Genomic DNA, 10,881 nt, shown 5'->3' with positions numbered 1-10,881 from the left:
TGCGGGTGCATAATCTCCCTGTCTGAACACTCTGTGGCCAACCAACCCTGGGACATAAAAAAATACAAGAAAAAGACTTTCTGCCCTGTAAAAATCATGTCCACATCTAAAGGTCTGGACAACAGAGTGTACGGCAGCTACGAACAGTTCACCTCTTCTGTTGATAAGTTGGAGGCATTTTCAGGATTTTAACCCTTTTATTGCCAGTTTCTTTACATAAAATCACTTGTTTTTTATGAAAAAAACACAAAAAATGAAATATTTTCCATATACTAAATGCACAGTGGATTTTTTGGGGGGGATTATCACAACCCGGGATATGTCAATGATTAGCAACAACACTGATTGATTGATTGATTGATTGATTGATTAATTGACATTGATGTTTATGCATTATTTGTTATGCCCATTACCTTATTTTGTTCTAGAAATACAAAACAAAAATACAAGTTCACAACAAGAACAAGATTTATTTAACAAAATTCAAGAACCTTCAGAACAATATGTGTGCATGTGCGTGCGTGAGTGTGAAAGACTGAGAGTTCAGTTCAGGTAGAGCAGGAGCTGCAAATGGATAAGGCGTGCACCTTGCAGACAGAATTGCCACACTTGCAGCAGGCGATGACTGTTTTTGTCTTTTTGTCTGTGCAAAATTTACACACCCTCCTCCTTTTGGCTTTGGTGTCTGGGTTTGGATCTGGGTGCTGTAGCTCCATCACCATGGTGGAAGCAGCTGGTGTACGGGGGAGGCGCTCTCTCCGTGCCATGTGTGGGGTCACGAGCATTTCCCCCAGCTCCTCAAGTCTTGGCCTGGTTCCAGGACGGGTCCACTGTTGTCCACAGCACGAAGGCATTGTAAGCAGACACGTCGAGGACGTTATGAAACAGCGCCAGTGGCCACCAACAGGTCCTCCTCCTGCAGCTGTAGGTGCCGACAACCTGCAAAAGGAAAGAAAAAAAAGTTTCAAAATTAATACAAATATTCTTCCTCATCATGCACAAATATATAATTAATTATTTTACCTATGTAAATCTAAGAAACGCTGAATAGTAAAACTTCATATATATCTCAGACAAGCACATAAATTCTCTTACTAAGTGTGTGAGTAACTGATGCATAATGGCACATACCTTATCCAGGTTGTCGACACCTCCCTTGCACCGGTTGTAGTCCGCTATGATTTTGGGCTTCTTTTTCTCATCATCGGTCATAGCCGGCTCATGGCGTTTTGTGCTGAGGAGCAGTACATTCTTCCAACATCTAGGGATGCATGTGTGGGTCCTCGTGAAAGCGAAAATGGAGGAGAAGAGTGCTCTCTGCCTCACCTGCCGCAGTATCGGGGGGAGCTCCGGTTTGTTTTTTCGGATTGTGCCAAAAAGGGCCACTTTCCTCTGCCAGTGAGTAGGAGGTGAAAAAGTTATCACAGGTGACGGTGTTACCCTGGAGCCCCTCTGTCATCTCCAGGACAACCCTCTTTCCCTGGTTTACCTCCGCAGCAGCCCCAGCCGGGTTCCCTGTATAGATATCCATCTTCCACGTATATCACGTCCCAACATCACAGGTGAACCAAATTTTGATTCCATACTTGGCTGTTTCTTGGCTCTGAATAGGACGAGCTGTTCATTCACACAGACATCCAGGCCCGGGTTGAAGAGCAGGGGGAGCCGATAGATCCACTTTTCCCAGATGGTCCGGAAGGCAGCCAGCTTGTCTTCCCTGTGGCGAGCAGGTCGGGTCAGCCTGTCATCAAATCGCAGGTTGGAGTTGGCTGAACCTACAATGTGACATGGTGGCCCGGAAGATGGCCCGTCCTGTGCGGTCATCCCACAAGCTGACCGTAGCTTCATTCCTTGACCGGTATACACCAGCCAGAAGCAACAGCCCAATGTACGCCTGCAGTTCAGTTGCATCCACCTCTCTGCAGTCTGCGACAGAACGTCTCCCCTGCAGGTTGGTCATGTCCAGAATGGAGGATTTTCATAAGCAGATCGAAGCTCGACTTTAGGGTGCTGATCCTGGCAGTGGCATACCCTGTGGGCCCTGCGAGCACACTGCTGGCCGCTGGATGGTAGCGCAGCATCTCGGTGTGAGTGGGAGACCAGATTTGGCCACTCTTTGATTTCCATCCCACCTCTGTCTCGTCTGTGTCTTCCCAATTCTTCGAGGAGTCATCAGAGGTAGCAGAATCAGACTCCAGCTGGTACTCCACTTCACCTGTGTCTGTTTCCTCATGCTCCTCCTCGCTATCTGATTGCATGACTGCATCCACAACTTCTTGCACTGTGAGCGATCTTCTCTCCATCTTGCCAGGTATGAAATGACTGTCCCCTCAAGCTTGATATACTTATAGACTTGGCTGTGACAGCAGCTGCATAAACTCACCGATGGTCTCAAAAACAAAGCCAGCATTTGATTTGATTTGAAGTGCTGCAAGATGCCCCATATTTTTTTTACTTGAAGGAGTGCATGTGTGGGTGGATATGTGCCTCTGTGTAGGTGTGTGTTGCAAGCATATGATAAGAAGAAATTATAGAGGAGCTTTGCACTTCTATATCAAAGTCAAGCTCACGTTTTATCTCTGTACAGCAAAGACAGATGAAAGAGAGCGAATGAAAACAAATGCCATGAGAACCATTTGCTCTTGGCTCATAAGGTCATGCACAAGTACACAAGTACACCCCTGTAGTACAAATCACATGCACACACAAACATCTTCAAAGAGCAAAATTCTAACTTCTGCAACTTCTATCTCTCTATAATGTCATAGCTGGATACACACATGGACAGACACACACACACACTTTTTTTTTTACACACACCACTCTCTGACATCCATATCAACAAACAAACATCATTTAAATTTAGAACATTTGCTTTATTGGTGCCATTATACAAGAATAGCGCCCCCACAGGACACCCGGAAATTAGCATTAGGCCATATATGGGAAAATGGCTCAATATGGTGGAAAATAGTAAAAACTACAAATTTGAAGCCAGGACTCCGTAATGAAAGCCTGACATCAGAGAATGCATGATTTTATGTGTTAACCTCAATGGGATCAAAAATGTTTTAATGGGTTTTAATGGTACCGTTTTTGTTCCTAATACACTGAATGTAACTATTTTCGTATACAGTGTATTATTGACTATGTTATAGGATCTGAGGTTGAAATTTAAAAATTCCCCCCCAAAAAACTCACACCTTTGCCAAATGTCATGCCATATGCATTAACACAACCAACATTTTAAAAACAATTCAAAATGAAAACACAGAAAATGTCCCTAAGGCTGCATAATCATGTTCAGTGATACTTTTATTGTCTTCACTGTAGTGCTGGTTTTTCCCCATTTCATGCACTTTATTCAATAAAGTGATCAGTGCTACAGTAACAGTGAGTTGTGGCGTATCAATTAATGAATGCAACAATGGGTGTATATTTGTTTATCAAAAAATAGGGACAGAGATATAAAGTGCCAGATTATTTGTGTGTAAGGACATAAATAAACGCTTCAGGTTGCGGTTTACGCCTGTGAGACACAGCTGAACGCAAGCCTGCACGGTGCTGCAGACACAGGCTGAACAGGAATGAGTGAAACATCTTTTTACCATAAGTCGTAGTTCTGCGGTTATTTTGGTGAAAGTAACGTCAAAAGTAGTGTAACGCATTACTCTACACAGACAGTAATGTTGTAAAGTAACTTACAAATGAAAGTATATATTCCTTTTTGAACGTAACTTGCCCAACTCTGCTGATGTGAACCCAGAGGAACCTGGAGCTACCGACTCTCTCCACTGTAGTCCCATTGATGGTGATGGGGGCGTGTCCTTCGCTTCCTGTAGTCCACAATCAGCTACTTTGTTTTGCTGACGTTGAAATGTAGGTTGCTGTCCTGGCACCAAGATGTCAGGGCTCTGACCTCCTCTGTGTAGGCCGTGGAGGAGCTTGAGACACAGTAGCCGTCCCCGGCGCCATCTTCTCTCAACAGAACTTCCTCTCGATTAAAAGTGTTAGAAAATTACTCCAAATACATTCTGCCAGTAGGTTCTGAAATAGAAAACTTTTTTAAAAATTATTTTATTTTATTCACCCGCTGGAGACTGGATGCTCAGACAGCAGATGTATTATTAGTATTTTATTGTGTGTGTGTGTGTGTGTGTGTGCTTATGTGTTTGTGTATAAGGATATACAATACACGTGGATGTGTGGGTGTGTTTATTTATTGTGTTTTCACGACCTTGAAACTCCTGTGCAACTGACATGTACACACACACACTCACACACACACACACACGCATACACACAGAGGCATAGACATATATATGTGCAGACACACACCTAGGATGTACTGTATACAGTATAGTCTCTCAAGGTATTGGGCATCCGCAAACGTGCGCGCACACACACACACACACACACGTCATTCCCCACACAGCTATATTTCAAACACCAAGTAGAGCAGCAGCAGTGGCAGTAAAGGGCAAATTCACACAATTGGTCTTTTCTCTGCAGACACAAAGGCAGAAATCCCATTACTCCCCCTGTAGGAAACACACACACACACACACACACTAGTCTCCCCTGCTATGGCTGTGTGGTGAAAGTCAGAGTAGTAGTAGTTATTTTTCTGCCAGCAAGAGGGAGACAGGATCATTCACTATTGCCCCACCAACCTTTATCACCATAGGCCTTACCCCATAAGACTTTCTGTCACACACACACTCACACACATTCACATGCCTCTGATTTTCTTTCATTCATTTCAGAATCAGAAATACTTTATTGATTCCCAGGGGAAACTCTTTCGTTACAGCTGCTCACTATCACGTCAATGCACACAGGAATAGAAGGAATAGAAGTACTAAGCAAATCAAATATAATACACAATAATTCAGGTGAGATAAATTAAGTACAAAGTGGATATAAGTATAGAAGCTAAAATAAGTGTACATACCAAAGTGGATTTAGAGGTTGATAAGTATGTACGGTATAATAATACAATGTAATAATAAGTAATAAGTAATAGTGCAATAATGAGTACTGTCAAGTTAAGTGTAGCTTATTAAGATGATTATGAGACGGTGGATATTGCACTGCAGTAATAGAAGTGTGAATAAATATTCAGACTCTCACTCTCACAGTGTTTTAAAGAGCTGTGTCGATGTTTTAAAAGCTGTTTTCAATTTGTCTAATTTTCTAAAAAATTTGTTTCTACATTTTAAAAAGGTTTGCCAATATTTTAAGGCCCATGCCTAGTGTCTAGATACCAGGGTCTACCACTTCCATAGTCCATAGCATGCACAGTATAAATATTTATGTAATAAGTTGTTTGTCAAGCTGCAGTATTCTGAACCAATTGAAGACTTTTAGTACTAACAGCTGACAACAAGACATACAGTAATCAAGTCTAAATGAAACAAAGGCGTGGATCTCTGCATCAGCCAAGGACAGAAAAGACCTAATTTTAGCTATGTTGCGTAGGTGAAAAAAAGCCATCTTGGTGAATTCTTTAATGCCCTGATCAAAAGACAGGGTAGAATCAAACACAAAGATTCTTGGCTGTCAAACTTTGAGAGACCACACAGTTTTCGAGAGTTACTGTTACTTGATCAAACTGGTATGACGAGCAGGGCCAATGACCTGCATCTCAGGTTTATCACAATTCAGTAGCAGGCACATATAGCTGTGTATAATTAGCGTAGCAGTTGAAATTAACTCCATGACTGCGTATAATTTGGCCAGGAGGTGAAATAGTCCTGAGGTACTCCATATTTCATAACAGAAAATGTTGATGTAGTATTATTATAGGAAACACTCTCTTTTTCTCTTGCTCCATCTATCAGAAAATGTGTGTTCCAAAAAGCCAGTTGGATTTGCCTCCTTGTGTGACAGCCTACGTGGCTTGTGTAACATAGCACCACCTCCAAGGTGACCATCTCCGCCCACGCAATACCTAGTGAATCAACCTCGCTATCACGAGTTTGTTGAAGGTACTGGCAAAGCACACAAATTGTTCTGTTGTTGGCTGCAAGAACCAAGACAGAAGTCTACATGTACTCCCATCATCTGAGGATGTGAAGACCCAGTGGATTAAATGTATTTTTGACCAGTCCTGTCCATGACCCAAGTTCAAACTTGGAAGCTGTAAGTTTTGCCATTTTTTAATGTTGTTTTACTGTTTATGTATAGGCCTGCCCCGATGGTACACATGTGAAAAAGACATGGTCAAAGTGCAAGGAATTTCGGAAACAGTATTTCCTTTGCTTGGCAACGTTGTGTAACTTTGGTAAGCACCAAGCCGTTAACTTGTTCATTCCCGAAAGCTGTAGTGGCCCCATGGACATTGTGTGTGTAAAGTCACACAGAGGCCTGTTGATTCACAAATACACTTAGCGTTACTACAATACTAGTTATATATTGGAATACTCAACAGCAATAGGCCTCTCCTGTCATGTAGTCTTGCAATGCATTACAAACAGCACTGAGTCTCACTTGGAAAATGTCGCTTTTTGCACCAGGAACTTATACTGAATTGACAAGCTTTTTTTAAGTCATAACACAAGTTACATTCAAAGTTAAATTTTGACCAGAGTTGTGCTGTATAATAACTAAAAGTCGCTTCTCCTTGTTTAGATTTTGCCCTGGATACCACTAGCAGCCCAACTGTGCGCTCACACCAGAAGCTTCATGAGCTACAAAAGCGACATTCATTTTCAATGGGAGCTGGCGACGAGAGGCGTCCAATGCTATGGTAGCAGCGGTCTGTTCCATACTGACAACATTAACATTCCTACAGAGAAAAGGAGATGATAGTGAGGTGTTGATTTTTTTTCTGAAAGAGTTTGAGAGACACCTACTGGAGGGAGAGAAAGAAAGAGTAGGAGCAGTGCATGGGCAGGGGGTAGGTTTGGTTCCAGCAGTGCCCAGCTCTTTCATCTGGTCAGTGAATTCTAAGAGAGGGGAGGAAGGAGAAAGGGTGACTATAGAGGAGGGTGACCTGGACGGGGTTCGGGGGGGTGAAGAATGTGAATCCTCACTGGTGGTTGTTGGTGAGGGGGGTGGAGACTCGGCTCTGATGTCTCTCATGATTAAAGCTCCTTTCAGGCGTGGGCAGAAGTGGCTCTCCTTCAAGGTTTCTGCCGCACTGTTATGTCTTCCTCCTGTTTTGATTCCTCTTGTCTCTTGACCTTGGCAAAGGGAACAGATGGGTGACACAGGAAGTAAAATAGGTTAGAGATAAAAAATGTTACTCTTGACTTGTTAAGGCAAAGTCCATCTGCCTTAAAAACATGTCTGCGGTCCCAGAAAAAGTTGAAATTGTCAATAAAGTGCACTGAATGGACAGTTGAGAGCTATGTGTTCAGTGCCAACAATCTCCTGAATCTCTCAACTCCTCTTCTGACTGGTGGTAGAGGGTCACTGATAAACACCTCAGCTTTCAGGAAGTTCAGAATGTTCAACAGATCAATAAAGTCCCGTTTAAGCACTTCAGACAGATGTTTCACAACATCATTGGTCCCTGTGTGCACAATGATGTTTTTCACAGTTAGATGTGCAACCGTGATACGCAGGATTCTTTCTGTCAAGTCAGAGACCGTATCCTTGGGAAAACAGAGTATTTTGGTGTTCTTACGGCACATGCCCAGTCGGCCCAGTCGTTAGTTTTCCCTGTGGCCTGTTACTTTCTGATTTACTCTCAGTCCTTACCCTGCTGTGTGAAGATGAGAGGTTATCCAGGTCATCAGAAAACAGAGAACAAGGGTCCTGCAGCAGTGGAGCAAATTTGTTCTGCAGTTGCACACTTGGTTGTTGGGGAGGTTTGTTGCTAACTCTCACTTTCGCAGCTGTCCACGACTGTGTCCTACTAAGAACAGGGGTTGAGGAGGCGCTCTGCCTGGATGATAATGCAGGCCAGCCAGTCACATCACAAATCTCAGGGCGCTGGGCTCTGCCTGGTACTCGTCCTCCCATTTCCCAGGGAAATGATTTATGCTTAGGCTTTGCACCAAGAGAGTTCCAGGGAGGACTACCACTTTTAGATTTATTACCCGGTATACAGCCCTCCTGTTTCTTGGTAGTCTTGTTGGTGATAATTATGCCATGTGTTAGCATGCTCTTGTCCACTGGTTTGAGTCCATGGTAAAGTGGTGTCGTTACCACATTATTCATTCACTTCCACGTTCACTTCTAACCAGTGGATTTTGGTTTCCAGCACTGCAATTTTCTGTAGAAGTTTGTGGAAGTCGTCCGCAGAGAAGGGAGGCATCTTGCTGCTAATTAACTTTAGCTAAGTATTAAATCACTGCAGTGCAGGTCTGTTCTTTTGGTAGGCCGCACTCATGTAGTACTGAGGAGGTCATAAAAGTGCTGAAGATATGGCAATAGCTTACTTTATCTGAATAAATTACAGTCCCAATAATTTATAAGTATCCAGGAGCCGCTGCTCATAATTTATAGCAGAAAAAACAAGAAAACAAGAATATCAGCAAAAGAATACAAGCAGAGGCCAGAGCAGGCAGCAAAGCGTCTGCACTGTAAGAAAGCAGGAAGCATAAATAAAAATGGTAAGTTTGACATGGGTCGGAAGTTGCTGAGGGTAGGGGTATCTAGGTTGCCTTTTTTTTTAATAAGTGCTTCACAACTGCAGTTTTCATGTCTAAAGGAAAGGTGTCAGACAGAAGTGATGCATTCACTATGTTAGGAACATCTGTTTCTATGGAGCTAAAAAAAGTTTTAAAAAGTTAGTGGGCAAACTGTCAAGACAACAAGTGGATGAATTAAGGTGCTGCGCTATTTCTGACATGGGGCTGAACTCTGAAATCAAGACAGGTTTCCTTGTGGTTGTAGTTAGCAAGTGATAGTTTGGCTCAGGCTTGAGCTAATCTCAAGTCTAATACCATCAGTTTTATTTCCAAAAAAGGACAAATTCGTCACACCTATCAGCTGAGAGAAATTCAGGAGCTATTTTTCGGGCGGGTTTTGTCAGTCTCTCTACTGTAGTAAATAGGGTGCGCGCATTATTTTTATTTTTGTTTATGATACTGGAGAAAACAGTTTTGTCTTGTTTTGCAGATTGTATTGTTGTAGGAGTGGACCATGCCTTTGTAGATATCATAGTGTATTTGATGTTTGGTTTTACGCCATTTGCATTCAGCTTTTCTGCACTCTGGCTTCAGTAGTTTTTTCGCTGAAACGAATGCAGATCATGCATGTTTTACAGCTTGTGTTTGATAAGGTGTTCCTGGACCCAACACACTCTCCTCACAGCATGAGAAACCATCAAAGGAGAAATTTATTGCTGGGCAGGTGACATGCTTTAGTCAAGCAAAGGCCTGAAGAAAACACAGTGTCCAGCAGCATCAGGAAAGTCTCGGTATCTACAGGAAGACGCGTCAGGTGACCACTGTGACCTGAGAGCTCCATTACCAGCTGACACAACGTCAGTATACAAGAAACCCTTTACCTCGATGGAGGACATGATCTGCATGGTTTACATAAAAGTTATGGTTCTGCTATTTTGTCTATTATATATATCGTTGCTGTCCGATGATAAACGTGTGAAACCAAAAATCTCTTTTTTCAGGAGCCTGAAAAATATGAATTTACTTAAAACACTGTAATTAGACACATTTAGCACCAGAAATGAAAATCTATCTTTACATAGCAATCAGTGAACCATTTAATATTTTAAATGGACTTAATATAATGCGTTCCAATGACGTACTGTTTATGTCTCACTCAGCTGGTAAACTATCTCTGGATTCCCCCTCTTCCTCTGCCTTCCCTGATGAGCTTCACCACCTAAGGAGTCCTCCTCAACTCCTCCTTCTGACTAAAAGAAAAACAGAGAAAATAAATATTCTTTAAATGGATGTTGTTCTCACGCTGTGTCTCAGTGTGTGGATCTGTGTGTGTGTGTGCACCTCCTTGCGCACACCTGTGTGCAAGCCAACAAGCAAACATGCAGCATTCACTCTTCCACAACACTACTGCATTAAATGCATCATACACACACTTATGTGTGCTGAGTGTGTCTATGTTAACTAGTGCTGTTTTATTATTCTTACTGCATTATGTGAAACGCTTTGAGCTGCATTTTTTTGTATGAAAGGTTCTATACAAATAAAGCTATTATTAATTATAATAATATTATTATAATAATAATAATACCTCCCTTCATTTTCAGATTAATTCGGGACAACAGCAGGAGAATCAACCTGGTCACTTTCAAGTGCATCTAGAAAAGATAAAGAGGAACACATTTCGTACACTGAAAGCAATGTTGACATAATTCAATGTTGCTAAAAGTTTGCATCCTTTGCTTTGGCTGACTTGATCCTAGTATTCCACAAACCTTCTTCCTCACTGCTGACCCTTGCCTCTGCCTCATCTACTCTTTCGTACTTAACATTGACCACAAAGCTCCTCTAATGAGAAAGACATGTCTACCCTGAAAAAGACAAAACACTTTGCACACAACAGTCAGTATAATTTAAGGTAGGCTACTCGATTGGAGAAATCAGATGTTGATTAATACATCTTGGTCAGTAATCTAACGTATAAATAAGCAACTCTTCCATGATAACAAAAAGTTTTATGTTAGCATCGCTCAATGCGAGAACGACAATGTTAGCCTAGATGCTGTGATCATTTTTAAGTAAGCTAGCTATCCACAGTATAAAAAGTGTACATTTACGGACATGGCAAATCATTTGATATATAGGTAATGTTAGGTGAGGTTGACGGCGGCAAACCCCATGTTTGATCGAATCAAATATATCACTGTCAACAAGATACTAACTAATGTTAGCTATCCAATTACAATACAAATCAAGACAGCGTTTATTAGCCAGCTAGCTAGCTATCGAGAGCTATGCGTCG

The 10,881-nt window shown here is 42.0% G+C and overlaps 1 long non-coding RNA gene and 1 pseudogene across 1 annotated transcript; both read right to left on the bottom strand.

The window, feature by feature from the left end:
* Nucleotides 1-548: 548 nt before the first annotated feature.
* On the bottom strand, nucleotides 549-4,065 carry LOC122880680 (annotated as a pseudogene).
* Nucleotides 4,066-6,444: 2,379 nt separating this feature from the next.
* Nucleotides 6,445-10,575, bottom strand: LOC122880442. Its single transcript, XR_006378936.1, has 4 exons — nucleotides 10,355-10,575; nucleotides 10,171-10,237; nucleotides 9,725-9,832; nucleotides 6,445-7,187 (listed from the first exon to the last, which is right to left on the bottom strand). It is a non-coding gene; the product is annotated as an uncharacterized LOC122880442 (long non-coding RNA).
* Nucleotides 10,576-10,881: the final 306 nt, after the last annotated feature.

The sequence above is a fragment of the Siniperca chuatsi genome, linkage group LG8, assembly GCF_020085105.1.
Source record: "Siniperca chuatsi isolate FFG_IHB_CAS linkage group LG8, ASM2008510v1, whole genome shotgun sequence".
In the NCBI taxonomy this organism is placed as follows: Eukaryota; Metazoa; Chordata; class Actinopteri; order Centrarchiformes; family Sinipercidae; genus Siniperca; species Siniperca chuatsi.
The sequence above is the reverse complement of the archived record's forward strand: the minus strand, read 5'-3'. Positions and strand labels throughout refer to the sequence as shown.